The following is an 11236-nucleotide window of genomic DNA, read 5'->3' on the forward strand; positions in this document are numbered from 1 at the left end:
CTAGAACCATGCAGTGTGGATTTCCAGAAGGCATATGAATTATTGTCCACAATCAAAGAAGATGGGTCAGCCCAAATCACCGATCAACAAGGGCAAAAGGTAGCAGGGTAATCACTAAAGAGATAGTGACCGAGGCACTGAAGCTGCCAACTGAAGATATGACGATGCGGGCCAGAGATAGAAAGACAGCAAGTACTTTTACCAAAGATACTGCTGTTGCCACCATTTTTTATCTCATCCAAAGGCAAGTGGAAGAACCATCTCACCTATACCATCAACACTTCCACTTCTTATCAAAGAGATCGTCACGGTACACAACTCCAAATCATGCGGTTGTGACCACCTTCACCCAAGTATTGAAGTCGACAACCAGGCAGGCAATTGATCATGTGTTGTATGTGCTTACAACACTGTAAGGCACAAAGAAAGAAGGCAAGATCATATATCTGGCCGCTCCAGAAGTGCTGACAAGAATAGCATATCATGATATTGGAATGGCCGACAATTTGCTGCCAACCCTAGATCAGAATACCTAGATCGTGTCCGCTCAACCTTCTCCAGGGACCACTTGATCAACAAAGAGAGTATACAAGTTCGATGAGGAATGCAGAAAGCTCCCATGAAGCTCATAGCAGTGAAAGCTCGGACAACAAAGACAGATGAGCAAGAATTGAAGAAATGAAAAAGAAATCAGTAGCCGGACACCAGGAGCAACCTCAGCAAAAGAAGGAAAGATTTGAAAGAGAAAAGCAGACATATGAAAGGAGCCGCCAAGCTGCAAATGAGGACCTTGAAAGATGGATTCCAAGAGATATAAGGGGACCAAGAACCAGAACCCTGCAAGGAAAGGGACAGAGGATCCCAAGGATTTTCTTGAGCGCATATATGCGGAAGCAGAAGCCTTAAAGCTGAAGGAAGCTCAAGAAGCTCAAAGAAAAGCAAAGGAAGAAGCGATCGAGCAACAAAGACAAGCAAAAACTGCTGAAAAAAGTGAGTCACATCGTGACCACAAAGATATGTCTCCAAGTCCTACTTCACCCACTATGAAGCAAGAAGACCATCCAATGCCAAGCCCAAGTCCTTCACCAACTACTAAATCCAATGAGGGCAAGGAAGCAAAGGGAAAAGAGCATGAACAACAGGAAGAGGCCAGATTTGAACAACCAAAGGGAACAGAAAAGACTGCAGCAGGACCTTCTACAACCATGCAACCAAAATCAGTTGAGGCATCCACCAAGCCTCAAGAAGCAGATGCATTCGAGGCAACCACAATGCCTCAAGGAGGAGAAGTAGAACCCCCTCCACAACCACAAGCAGAAACCACAGCACAAACCAAAGAGCCATAAAACTGAAACGGCCCAAACCTCTAAACAACCTCAGGTAGAGCCTGAAGATTGAAAAACAAATGACGAAGTAATCATGCAAGTCAATGAATATGCCGAGAAAATGCAACTGATGACAGAGAAGATCAGAACAACAACACTTAGCCGCAGTGCTAAGGCTAAGTGCTTGAACTCATCATTGATGCTCTACAAGGAGAGTTAGATGACAGGATGAACATCATTGCAGACCTTCAAAGGTAGATCAAAGAATTGAAAAGTGAAGCAGAACACCACCAGATAGCAAAGGAGAAGCAGCAGAAAGAGATGGAAGAGCTAGGAGAGCTTCTAACTAAGTTATTCGATGCATGCAAAAGCAAAGATCAACAACAAACAGAAGTGTCCAATGAACTATTAACCATGACTCTGTCAGCACAAAAGATCCAAGTGCGGCTCAATGTAGCAAATGCTTCTTTGCACTACTTTGAGCAACAGATCAATGACCAAGCAGCATTTTTAAGACAAATAAGAGAAAACCCTGTTGTCGCCTCAATCAAGGGAACGGATGAAGTCTACAAGACTTTAGAAAAGAGGAACAAGGACCTTGAGTTAGAGCTGTAGCTGGAACAATTGCAAAGATGAGACCTTGAATTGATGCGGGTCCAAAGAGAAGAGCAATTTCTCAAAGAGATAGCCGAATTAAAGAGAGTCAATCTGCTGAGAGAGGGACAACCAAAAACTCAGGATGAAGCAGGACCCTCTGAACAACCAACAGTGACATACCATCAGTCTCATTTGAAAAAGCACTACATGTGCTTAAAGACCACTTCGCCAGTCGTCAACCCGAAGACTACTTCAGTCCATGAAGCTGTGCCAAGGGACGACACAGTCGAGGAGGGGGGGAATGTGAGCAGTAAGCTAACTCGGATAACATTTTTCGGACCTTTTATTGTTAAAAAACTTATTATTTTGATGAGTCAAGAATTTTGTAATTCCTACTTTTCAGATAAACAGTGTAATTGATGAGCCAGGGCTACAAGCTTCTAGATTGTATCAACCTATCTTTAATTAAAGCTCCTAGATTATTAATTTTGACCACAAAAACCTTGGCTAAGGTAAAAGCCAATTTTTGTAAGTATATAAGTTTTGGATAATACAAACACAGCGTGAGCTAACGGTGCTCAATTCTCTCCTTCTCGCGCTTCCTACTCCCCTCCCGATTGTCACATTGCAGTGACGTCTGTTGCGTTGCAACCACAGGTAAGAGCTCTACGCATTGATGTAAGCACTTCATGGTAATCCGTAGCTTTTGGCGTCACCGATCCGCGGCCTAATTTCATCATAAGTAGGGATTTAAGCTTCAAAATCATAAAATAAGTATAGGTGGGGTATTAGGGCATCATTGCTAAGCATTTAGGTGCATTCTGGGTCAAAAACGACTAGGTCAAAAACTCACCGTTGTTAATAATCGTGATTTTTTCACTTGACCTAAAATGATATTTGAGAGTATAAGCATGTGTGCTTAGGTCTTATAAACATTTCCTAGAATTTTTGTAATGTTTGGATGTCGTTTGATGCTGTAATGGTTGTGATTTGTTTGCCGATTAGCGACTAGATTTTGGTGATTTTTGTCATTTGAGTGTAGCTTGAGTTAGATGCAAGTTGTTTGTTGTTTTGTAAGAGATTGACAACCTCTTGTAGCCTCTACTAGTCGATTCAGCTTCATCCCATGGATTGATAATTATATTCGTGGTTCTCACTATGTCTACAATAAGATAGGAGTGAGGTTAGACACTTGTCCCACAGGCAAGGAGGTTAGCAAGGTAAAACCAGGTTTCACTTAGAATTGGTGCTAGAAATGCTTTGTTAGGTAAGACACAGAGCTGATGGTCCATCCCAAAAGATTCAATTTCAATCTGCCTAACAGGTAGGAAAAGAAAGACTTTGGTGATTTTTGGTACCGTTTCTAAGAGGTTAGTCATTGAGGGAGCAAAGATTACTGTGAAATTCTTTGACGGCTTCCAGAGTAGCATTATCCCTACAAAAGATACCACTTGTCTGAGGGATAGTTGGAGTAGCCGGGGTACTTATAAAAGAAGGATTGAGGCTGCATAGTTTTTTCAAAAAGTTAGACAGATCAGCCCAGAGGATGAGAATAGGGCAAGCTCTTGATGATATTGTACAGAGAGTATAGGAGGCTGTGCTATGTACTGGGAAATCAAATTAGCACCATCTTTGGAATCCTTGTCCAAATTTTGACCCAATCATCAAAAGATAACATGTGTAAGATAGACATCTTTCTGTTTGAGGCAAGAGACGAGTCATAAATTAGTTGAGAAGCATCCAAGCTGCTAAGGGCAAGAGATGTTGCCACAGAGAGGGGTTTAGAGGATAATTCCAAGCCTTACGAGAGAGCAAGGCCCTGAAATATACAAAAAAGTTAATGAGGCTATGACTATACAATATTTGGCCTTTCTTGCCAGAAAAGGTCGGGTTCTAACTGCTAAGGCATTTTTTGGAGTATGATCTTTTAGTTAAAACTTAATCTGCTCTAGAATCTTTGTATGATTCTCAGGGTTGTGTTTTACATTCATGCGGGCTGTCATTCTAAAGTGTTTGTGATCCTGAAAGGAAATATATAAACATAAGATTATTCTTCTAATTAGGCATGTAATCCTTAAACCGGCAAAGTCAAAGACTGTAATAGTCATGAGTAGGAAACCAAAAAAATAGTCTATGAAGGGCTACTTAACACCAGTCAACCGGTCAAGGGTTTACAGAAGACTGTGGGCCCAACTTAGAATTAAGTTTCATAACTAGTTTCTAGAGTTAGCGTCCCGCTTTCCCCATAAGAATGGAAAAACCTTATGTTTAGGACGTGTGTGTAGCAGTTTTAACGTAAATAATAAGACATAATTGATTTTTTACATTCAAAAGACAGTCGTCTCCAGAGAGAAGGAATGACAAGTACAAAAACAACTCAGTCTTAGAATTATCTTTATACAATGTTTATATGAATGAAGCCTCATTCCAGTATCCCTTGCCATAGGTGTATGTGTAATCATGTATGAACAACTCCTTAAAGCCAAAATAAAAAACCTTCCAAGATAAGATAAAGTCCTTACCTGCATCCATCCAAACAAGACAACAGATTAGCCTTGGATGTGTTTAACAGGTATCAAATGGACTATACCAGCTGTTATTCATGTCCATCTTAAAAAGATTTTTTTGAAAAACTTTCAAGCCTAATCCAAAGTATTTATATTCCAAAAAACGTTTTAATCATCCAAAGTTTAAGGTATTTATTCTATTTAGAACCTTCTAATCCAAGTGAATAATCTCCTCATTTATATCAGTAAACCCTCTATTTTTTTTATAAAGCTCCATTTTCACTTACCATAAAGCAAAAGGAGCCTAAAGAAAATTTCCATTTAAGAATATCAAACAATTTTTTGATTATTTACGACAGATAGAGTTTATCCCCAATTAGGGTCTATGGCATTCTCCTTCTTCAAGTTTGTATGTCACTTACCTTCCTTACCTCTTGAGTAAGTCAAGTAGCAAAGAACTTTAACTATAAACATGGTATCTAGCCAAACCAGGTGCTCAAAAAAATAAAAAATAAAAATGTTTTTATGTGCTTTTTTCCAAATACATCCATATGAATGCTAAAACAGTATATCATTACCCCAAAAAAATCAGTAAACCACCAAGTCTAGTGGCAGTATGCAACCAGGGGGACCCCACCCAAAAATAATCCATTGAATAACTATTACCGAAAAGTCAGTGGGCCAAAAACCCCCCATTTTTTGCCAGTAATTCATGCACTAAGTGGAACAAAAAAAACCAGTACCATTATTAAGTTAAAAAACCAGTAAGCAGTATGTTCCAGTCAAAAAAAAAATAAAAGTATGTTCCAATATTTTTTCCAAAGAAATAACGGGTTATAGTATCCAACAAGCCAAGTGGCAGTACTCAATAACCTCCAACCAATGGTCAATTTTATGCAGAGCCACTAGAAGTAGTAGCAGGATCATATCCTAGCACATGTTTGCTAGCCCATACAACTATTACCATATACCATCAAACCTAGCCAACCCACATAGTGGGCCTTACCCGGCTAAGCAATAAGGAACAACAATCCACAGTAGTGCCACTATCTGTTAAGCAAAGCCATCCATACAGTGGTTCTTACCATGCTAAGCGACAAGTTATGACACCCAATACTTTTTCCAACCATGTGTTTATGTACCGTCATCATTGGCGAGTAAAAAACAGTAAAATACTGGGTCAAAAACTCCTTTATCCCCCAAGAATTTTTTGAACAATATGTACCTGCAACTTGTTATGAACAATAAAATGAATAGTTTTCGCAGAGCAGCTAAAAAAAACAGTAGCAAGAACATAGTCATGCCCCCAAAAAAACCTTTCAACTATTACCATATGATGTCAATCATAGCCGAGCACCATAGTGGGCCTTACCACGCTAAGGAGTGAGGAACAACACCCCTCAGTAATGTTTCTCACTGTCAAACCAAGCTAACCATAGACTCGTCCATACCAACCATCCACATTTTATCATGTATTGCTAAGTATAGCCAACACGAACATTAACCTTTATCAAGCTTTTTACACGACATTGCTTACCATTTATATCAAGCAAAAAAAGACAAAAACAAGACCCTTAATGCTAAGCTTAGTGGCCAACCTTAGTTGGTTGTGTTGTAAGCTCCATGATTGGTGCAGCAGAGATAAAACACACAGTCCTCACACTTAACGCAAGGAGAACACGCACAAAGCTAAGTGAGGGGCAAAATGTGCCCTCACCTCTTAAATAGAAGAAGGAAGGCCACCATCACTCGTGGCTAGCTGCTTGCAGAGCGTATTGAGTAGAACAAGCACCTCTTGGGGACTTGAGGATGAGTAGCCACCTATCATGCAATCTAGCACAGCCTAGCCACCATAGCGCCTCACGGCAGGGGGTGGAAAAAGTCTACACCCAAAGCCGGGCGCCCATACGCCAAAACCAGGCGCCCATACGCCAAAACCAGTTGCCCATACAACCGGGCGATTCCTCTAGGATAAACTTAAAAGTACTATCCATAAACATAAACAAGCACGGGGTAAAGACTCCACACATGCAGAGGTAACCGACTCCTCCATGATGGTATCTCCATCGTTACTCATTACCTGGAGTAAAAATATTTCCAAGGAATCAGAGGTGTCTTGAGACAAGCTGTCTTAAGGATGGTCAAACATTTCCTTCCTATTTCAACCAGTAATAACCCAATCATTTCTTTCCTGATTACAATCATTGATCGTGGGTTTCGTGGAAGTTACCTTCCTTTTTCAGCCAGTGTTTTCCTTCCTAACCCTTCGTATGCAGTGCTTAACTTAAAATGAAATCTAAAAGCTTATTAATGGCATAATTGAAAACCACCTGGGAGTGGTCGTCCATCTATTGTGGGGCAGGTGCCCGTAAAATCTCCTCTGTTGGCCTATGGCTAGGCCCTGCTTCATGGTCGTTAGTTGCTTTGTTGCGTTTGTTACTAGCATCTTCATCTTCCGTCAAAGGGTTTCCCCTGGTTCTCTTGGGGGCCATTTCGGCAGCCTTATAAAAAGACTTAATCCATTAGAGGATTTATTGTAAAACATTTATTTTTCCTTGTTACCCAAAAATAAGGGTTTTGGACCTTGGTTAATTCTTTGGTATTTAGATAATTTTATTTCTTAATTTTTCTTATCCATTATATACAAAAATTGGTTACTTTTGACCAAAGTACGTCCCTAAACTATTTATCTAAGGTTAGGATAATTATAATAGATTCCCCAAAGTATATTCCTTCTCTGGTATTGATATCAAAGGGTTTCTATTTGATTTACTATATTCCCTTTTTTAATTTTCCCAAAAATTGTAGTAATTTTACTGGGATATATAGTTAAACTAATTTTCTAGTGGTAGCATAATTACCACAGGTTCCTTAAGGTCTAATAAACCTTTGATAAAGATATCAATTCAATTTAAGTCTATTTACTAATTTCCCCTATTTAAATTCCTAAAAAAAACAGAGTATTTTAGCTAGAGTAATTAGCTAGATTAATTTTCTGGCTTTCTCCTAATTATCGTGGGTTCTTGAACACCTGATTTACCCCTCATAATTATATGGAAGGATTTAAATTCCATTTACTAATTTCCCCTATTAAAATTTCTCAAAAAACATGGTATTTTAGCTAATATAATTAGCTAAATTGACTTTATGAACTTATCCTAATTATCACGGGTTATTGAATACCTGATTAACCACTGATAATTATATGGAAGCATTTGAATTCCATTTACTAATTTCCCCTATTAAAATTTCTCAAAAAGCAGGGTATTTTAGCTAAATTAATTTCTGAACTTCTCCTAATTATCACAGGTCACTGAACACCTAATTAACCACTGATAATTATATGGAAGCATTTGAATTCCATTTACTAATCTCCCCTATTAAAATTGTTCAAAAAACAGAGTAATTTAGCTAGAGTAATTAGCTAACTTAACTTTCTGAATTTCTCCTAATTATCACAGGTACTTGAACACTCAATTAATCACTGATAATTATATGGAAGCATTTTAATTCCATTTACTAATTTTCCCTATAAAACTTTCTCAAAAATCAGGGTATTTTAGCTAAGATAATTATCTAAATTAACTTTCTGAACTTCTCCTAATTATCACAGGTTATTAAACACCTGATTAACCACTGATAATTATATGGAAGCATTTGAATTCCATTTACTAATTTCCCCTATTAAAATTTCTCAAAAATAGGGTATTTTAGCTAACATAATTAGCTAAATTAACTTTATGAACTTATCCTAATTATCATGGGTTATTGAACACCTGATTAACCACTGATATTTATATGAAAGCATTTTAGTTCCATTTACTAATTTCCCCTATTAAAATTTCTCAGAAAACAGGGTATTTTAGCTAAAATAATTAGCAAAATTTACTTTCTGAACTTATCCTAATTATCATGGGTTATTGCACACCTGGTTAACCACTGATAATTATATGAAAGTATTTGAATTCCATTTACTAATTTCCCCTATTAAAATTTCTCAAAAAATAGGGTATTTTAGCTAAGATAATTAGCTAAATTAACTTTATGAACTTCTCCTAATTATCATGGGTCATTGAACACCTGCTTAACCACTGATAATTATATGGAAGCATTTGAATTCTATTTACTAATTTCCCCTATGAAAATTGTTCAAAAAACAGAGTAATTTGGTCCAATTAATTAGGAAAACTTCTTAGAAAATTATAGGATAATTTTCCTAGATTAATAACTGTCTAATGTATCTCTGATAAATAATTCAACTTAATCTAATCCTAATTAATATTTTAACCATTAATTCATGGCTAAATTGGCTAATTCCAGCCCTAATATGAGAGAATAAATAATTAGCTTAGTATTACTAAGCTTAATTATAACAATCAGTAGAGATTTATTAATTTAAAGAGGTTTAAGAAGCTTATATAGGCCTAATCTTTGATTAATTAATCATTTATCTTAATCTAACCTTACTAATTGAGAGGGATTAGGTTAATTACCTGTTAGACTAATCAATTAGAGACTTAACTCTAATGATTTCTGCGTAGTGTTTCTCCCTAGATGAGAGAGAAATTCTCAAGGCTCCGAGTCTAACAAAATATGAAGAGAATGGTCCTATTTATAGCTTTTCCTAGGCATCTGGCAGCTTTTGGCAGCTTTCCCCTAGTCCAAGCAACCCCCCAGGCTGAAATTTGCGCATTTTTTTGCCATCATTGCCCCTGGCAAGTTTCCACGGCTTCCACACTCACCCCATACCTTCCAGAATTTGCCTGTTTGATTTTTGCAGATTTTCCATGATGAAATTTGGAACTTCCTATTTAACTCTAGAACCTTAGTGTAAAGAAGTCTTTGCTAATGATTAAAATGAACCCATCCAATTTTTGTTATTAATTAAATTTCTATGGTAATTTTCCAGGTCCCGTAACTGTTCCCGTTTTTATCGGAATCAGATTCTGAAAATTTCTAGACATAGTAAAGCTCTGCTTATAATTCCAAAAATACCAAAATTAATAGTGTTTGGAGTCCTGCAATAGTATTTTCCATTAAGTTTTTCAAGCTTAGTACAGTTTTGAAGGTTTCGTAAACTGGAAACCTTACAATCACCCCAACTTAAGGATTTGAGATGTCCTCATCTCAACCGAAATTGGGAAAATCCTTGTGAAGGGATACTTCATCCTCCCAGGTGGCATCCTCAGTAGGGTAGTCCTTCCATTTGACCAAATATTCTTTGATAACTTTGTTTCTTAGACTCCTTTCCCTGGTGTCGAGAATACAATCTGGTTGAAGTTCAAGAATTCCTTGCTTCTGCATTACAACTTGTGCGTCATCCAGAGTATGATTTGGATTTGGGATGTAAGGTTTTAAAAGACTGATATGGAAAACATTATGGACCTTGAGATGCTCAGGTAATTTTATTTTATAAGCTTGATCACTGATTACTTTAATCACTTCATACGGTCCACAATATCTGGGGCTTAGTTTTTTGTATTTTCCCAAGGATAGAGTGCTTCTTTTTGGCCGAACCCTTAGGAATACTTTATCTCCTTGTTTGAAAACTCGATCAGACCGTTTTTGATCAGCATACTTTTTCTGACGATCCTTGGCTGCCTGAATGTCTTGCCTTATGGCTTTGGTTTGGGCTTCCATTTCCTCCAACATTTGCTTTGAAGCTTCTACCCTTGTAGTAGGATCAGAAAAGTTTAGGGGTGATATACACTCATGTCCATAAAGAGCATTGAATGGTGACATCCCAATGCTTTGATGAAAGGAAGAGTTATAGGCGAATTCCACCAAAGGAAGAAATTGGATCCATTTTCGGGGTTCTCTACCACAATAGGCTCTAAGGATGTCTTCAATGACTTGGTTTACTCTTTCTGTCTGGCCGTCTGTATGGGGGTGATAGGATGTACTGAAACATAGCTGCGTTCCTAAGGATTCAAATAAAGCTTTCCAAAATTTTGAAGTGAATTTTGCATCTCTGTCACTGACTATTCTCTTAGGAAGTCCGTGTAATCTGAAGATATCTTTGATAAAGAGACGGCTTATGTCTGATGTAGTATAAGTTGTTTTTACAGGTATCAAGTGGGAGACTTTAGTCAACATATCCACTACCACCATAATGGAGTCGTAACCCCCTTGAACAGTGGGAAGTCCTGTTACAAAGTCCATGCTAATGAGTTCCCACTTCATTTGAGGAATGTCCATAGGTTGAAGTTTTCCTGGCATCATTACCCGTTCAGCCTTAATCCTTTGACAGGAAAGACATTGTCTGATGTAGCGAAGTATATCTCCTTTCATTCCTGGCCAGAAATAGCTTTTCCTTATGGCATTAAGGGTCTTTGCATAGCTGGGATGGCTGGCAACTGGAGCATTATGTCCTTCATAAAGAATTAACTCCTTTAATGTTGGATTTTTAGGAATGTAAAGCCGATACTTATAATAGAGAAGCCCCTCTTCAAGTGAATAATCCTTGATTTTGTCTTTCTCTTTTTCTTTTAAATCCTGTTGATTGATAACCTGTAAAAGTTTTTGATAATCCTTATCTTCCAGGGAAGCTTCTTTAACCTTGTAGAGGATTGGATTGTCAACTGTGGAAATAGCCCCAAGAAAAACCTTACGGCTAAGAGCGTCAGCAACCACATTCTCTTTTCCCGGTTTATACTTTATCTCAAAGTCATATTCCTGTAATAGTTCAATCCATCTTCTCTGCCTCATGTTGAGTGTTGCTTGTGAGAAAATCCATTTTAAACTCTGATGATCGGTGATCAATTGAAATTTTCCTCCTAGAAGGTAATGCCTCCAGAGTTTTAGAGC

The sequence above is a fragment of the Adiantum capillus-veneris genome, chromosome 1 (assembly GCF_014529385.1).
Source record: "Adiantum capillus-veneris isolate H3 chromosome 1, ASM1452938v2, whole genome shotgun sequence".
NCBI lineage: Eukaryota > Viridiplantae > Streptophyta > Polypodiopsida > Polypodiales > Pteridaceae > Adiantum > Adiantum capillus-veneris.